Genomic DNA, 5,099 nt, shown 5'->3' with positions numbered 1-5,099 from the left:
TTGCCATCTATGTATCCTGCATCTTAGGGTCTTATGTGCACTACTGCGTCTGCAGCAAAGGAAATCGATACTAGCGTGTGGCCGGTAGCAGTGTCTCACGACTGTCGGCATGGTTACTATTGATCACTGCCAACGAATCCCTTGTTTGCTGTTTTACCTTAGAAGTTGTCAGACCGACGCAGCTGAATAATTAGCTGAAACACTTATGGATCAGGAAGATCTTTCATAATAGAGTGGAATATGAATATGCGTTTGTATGGGAGTTGTGTTTTGTCAACCACGCGCCTTGTCAAGTAGAGGAACAATCCTCTATTGGTAGGGATTGCTACCACCGAGGCTGAACTGATATTTAATGTCCAGTTGCACAAAAGTATCGAAATGCGAGTGTGCGTGTGAGCGTGTGTGCGGCAGGGGCAGGTGTTACGTGCGTAGCCTTGTGGTCAGAGCGTTCGCTCGTGACGCCGAATACCCGGGTTCGATTCCCGACATGGGTCCAATGTGTGAAGCCCATTTTGATGTCCCCAGTAACGATGTTGCTGGAATATTGCTATAAGCGACGTCGAACCACACTCACTTTCTCCTGGTTTCATCACCATATTGCCGAGAGCCAAACAGGGCTACAAAAACCACCATGTTTTGGTGTTGTTTGGTATGATGCGGCTGGAGACAGAAGTGACCAAATGTAACTGTACGCAGGGGTTCTCAGTTCAATCCTAAATAAAATATCTAACCACCTTTTAAATAGCATTCGTTTGTCACACCGTTCGTCACAATTCTGGTGTCTCGCGCCGTAATATTGCTTGAACAATGCTAAATGCGGCGGAAAAGTAAACTCACTCACTATCTAGAACGGAAACGAGCTAAAAGTCATCTGGCAGCTGCAAGCTCTATCAGACTTCAGCCTGCCTACTGTTAGATGCCATCCTGCGAAAGATAAATTGTCTGTAACTTGGAGGACGAAAGCGGCCAGTTAAATGTTTTTATGTTCTTCTGAGGCATGAAAGAACGGAAAATACACTCAGAATTCTCGGAATGAGTACATCTTGTGATGAAGATCTCATAAGCCTATCTTGGACGGAGTGTAAGCAGATAAGCCGTCATGAGTCATTCAAGGATCAATGGCAAAAAATAGCTCCACACAGAAGTAAACAAACATCAAACATCTGGAAAAGACTTGGTAAGGCTCACACGGCTTCGCCACTGGTCGAAGTTGCCACACCTATTGCCGTGGAGTGCGGGAGGTGAAGATTCGGTCATTGCTCTTTATGCAGATTCAGATGTCGAGATGTTTTTGTTGCTCCCATGTAGTTCGATGTAACCTCTTCAGTAGTCTGTAATACAGACCCTGAAGCAAATATATCCAAAAAAGCCCATGCAAGTCTAGAAAATATGGCAAGTCTAGATTCCCTTAGCTTCAGAAAATGAAGAAAGTCTCAGGGCTCCATTTCATTACATTAATATTTTTCACTGTGAACTTTTTAAAATATGTTCATTGCAGAGACTACTTGTTGTCTACCTCTTCATGTCTTTGTGAACTAAATTTAGATCATATCTAAGCTGTCAGATCTCAACGATTTCAGCATTGCATAACGTTGTCCTTTCATTTTTCCAAACAATTGATATGAACATTCCTTTTGTCTAAAGTCTTGCAATCTGAAAAGAATACACACAATCGTGGATAACAACAATGCTGTAAAGTGCGGTCACTATGACTACACCACCAATCTGACTGTTCACACGTCTCAAATATTGATTGGTGTGATTGTATGAACCGTCAGAACGTGATATAGCCACTGATAACATTGACCACGTTACGTGCCACCTCGTTCTAACAATCAAGCTTTGATCTGATGTCACAGGAGTCATTACTATTTGGGGTGCTTGTGTTCATTTATTCATCGCAAACAGGATTGGGTCGAGCCCTTTCGCCATTGACGGCCTTGGCCTTAACTTGCCACGCACTAAAAAGAGTCAGAGAGATCATTGGCTATAAATAAAATATGTCCGATCAGATCGCTGACTCTTTTCAGTGCGGGAACGAATCAGGTCAAGGTCATCAATGGCGAACGGGCACGGCACAATCCTGTTTGTGATGAATAAATGTACGTAGAAACCCATTATAACAGTATGGTGTAAGTGTCTTCGAAAGAATGGCGATTAGCATGCTGGCAGGTGCCATCAATTCAGCATGTTTTGGTGCTTGTTGTTTGTGTATACTGTGAAATGAACAGGAAAATATGTGAGTTACCTCTACAAAGTCTGAGAAGGGATCATGGCGCGGAATCGAGACCCTAGTTCCCAAAGTACTGTTTCGATTTCTGTACAGTATATCTCATTTTGTAGGTAAATCTACTGGCTTGAAATGTGTACATACTATACACATGAGCATTAATTAAGCACCACCCATTTTCATTCTATAAGATTGTGTTTAACACAAAACACTGGTCATTCATGATATGGGAACCAAACACATGGTTATAATTTCGTTAACTGAACCATTTAAAGTGTCAATCCATCAACTACCAACACTGCTGCTACTTTCGGTTGTAATTTATTGACGGCCATATGGGGGCACTAAACCTATGGTCCAAACCTATGGTCACACAAATAATGTCTGTGGTCCAACGTACACAAAGTTCTCAAAACCGTTCACTAAGCCAACAGCAATGGCGACATCAGTATTTCGTGTATCCTCCCCTCGAACGGATAACTGCTGCAACCCTCCTCCTCATGCTGGAAGCATGCGATAACAGCTCTGGAACGATGGGGCCTAGCATTATCGTCCATAAATACTGGCCGACTGGTGAGGGGGTGGTTATCAAAATGCGGGACAACAGCAGCTTCCAGTACTTCCTGTTGGTATCTCTGACCCTTGAGTGTCCCTTGAAAGGTGATAAGATTCAGCTTACAGTCATAGTAGTTACACCCCTACACCATTACAGACCCACCGCCAAAGGGTTCAGCTGCATGGATCATCCGCTGTTGATAAGCCTCATTACTCCTCCTCCAAACTCGCCAACGGCCATCAGTAACATGAAGGAGAAAACGGCTTTCATCGGACCAATTGATCCTTCGCCATGTCCTCAGATTGTGGTTTTTACACCACGCCAAACGTAGAGCCGTCGTGTCTATCAGTGAGTAAGGGACGTCTGACTGGACCTGAGCCTCCTTCGGATGGTGATGGTTGAGAGACGAACACCCACTTCCCATTGTTCTCTGATATCTTTGGCATTGGTCTCACTAGGCGAACTAGGTCAAGGTCATCACGGTGAGTGGTCTTTCTCGGCATTCCTGGTCGTGGACGATCCTTGACGCAACCAGTGGCCACGTTTCCTTACGAGGCGACTAATGACAGTGTGATTAATATTCAATCTGGGCCCAATGCTGCGACAGGACAAACCAGCTTCACGCATACCAATAATCTGCCATCTGATATTTTCAGAAAGCCTACGACTCGGCATGTCCAAAAAAGTTCAATTTCAGCACGTTTCAATTATGGATGCATCGATAAGAAAGCAATGATAATACTTCATTTCACCTTTTTAAACCCCTCACTCGCTTGTACCATGACAGAACTTAAGCTTGAAAAGCATGCATTTGAGTCAAAGTGAATTTCATGCTAACTGCATGTGTATTTAGATATACCTAGTTGACTTTTCTGGTTTGATCCCTTTTTGTTACAATCGACAATTATTTTTGGAAGGTGCTTAATTAATGCCATGTGTATATTTATGGAACCAGCTAACATCACATCACAGTGATGTGTTGACCTCGATACATTCTTTTTCTTTCATACAGTGCTAAGACCCCGTTAATGACAATACATACCTTGATGGTACTTTTTGCGTTACTAGCCCTTGTAGCTGTGGCAATTTCTCCAGGTTTCAAACAGAACAACTTTGGTGCCAGATAGTCTCAGAACTGTTCGAAGGGGGTTTATATTGGGATTCCTTGTGGATCATGCTAGTGTTGTGTGGACGTTTTTATGCAAACGTGCGATGATGACAGTGCAATAACGGTGAGGTCCACGTCCATGTCTTTCGACAAATGACAACAGGATGGTTATCAAAATGCGGCAAGACCGCGGTACCCAGCACTTCCTGGGTGTGGTGGGGCAGCCTTGTAATTAAACATTCGGACGTCACGCCAAAGGCCCGGGTTCGATTCCCAACATGCGTACAACGTGTGAAGCCACTTTCTGATGTCCCCTGCTTAAAACGGCGTAAAACTACACTCACACTCATTCACTCACTCCACTACTTCCTACTGTCAAGTTTGGCCACTGAGTGTACCAAAGTATCCTACTAGCTGGTAGAAGCTCAATTATATTGCAGCTACTAACAATTTGGCTAAAATACCCGTGACTGATTCCTTCTAATTTTAACGACCCGTGAAGATCCGCGGTATAATAGGTCTTCAGCAACTTATGCTTGCCACAGAAAGCGACTATGTTTGTCGTATGGGGCGACTAACGGGATCGGGTGATCAGATTCAATTGGTTGACACAATTCATCTGTTCCCAAATCGGTTCCCATCGGTTCCAAGATCGATGATCATGCTGTTGCTCCCTGCATTGTCTGATCAAAACTCCATTCTTGCTGAGGGCGGCGTAAAACTAAACGTGGAGTAGCCAATGGCATTTTGAAAGGCAATGTGTAGTCGTATTATTTTTTTTTCTACACCAAGAACCAAACAATACCATAGAAAAATACACACAGAAAGCACATACACATCTAACATATACCTTATGCCTAGCTTCCTGCAATCACCTAACAGTGAAATTGTAATGTGACTTGTATGGTCGACGTGTCATGAAATATAATTGTGAAAAATACACTTTGATTAACACCATGACTTTCTTTAACGTCTTTTGTGACATTTGAGAATGATGGCATTTGCACATTACAAGTGCAACGCGTAAAGCGACGCTGAGACTTGGCAAGTTTGGCAAGGTAACATCGCATGTTTGGAGTGCTTGAAATGTTATGACGTAAAATCCTGCCCACATAATTCTTCCAATGCCTTTTTGATGGTTGCAGAGAAAAGGGCCAACTACTACAGATTGTTCAGCTTGACCTGACCTTCTCTAAATCTGCATG

This window comes from Haliotis asinina, chromosome 2, assembly GCF_037392515.1.
Source record: "Haliotis asinina isolate JCU_RB_2024 chromosome 2, JCU_Hal_asi_v2, whole genome shotgun sequence".
In the NCBI taxonomy this organism is placed as follows: domain Eukaryota; kingdom Metazoa; phylum Mollusca; class Gastropoda; order Lepetellida; family Haliotidae; genus Haliotis; species Haliotis asinina.
The sequence above is the reverse complement of the archived record's forward strand: the minus strand, read 5'-3'. Positions refer to the sequence as shown.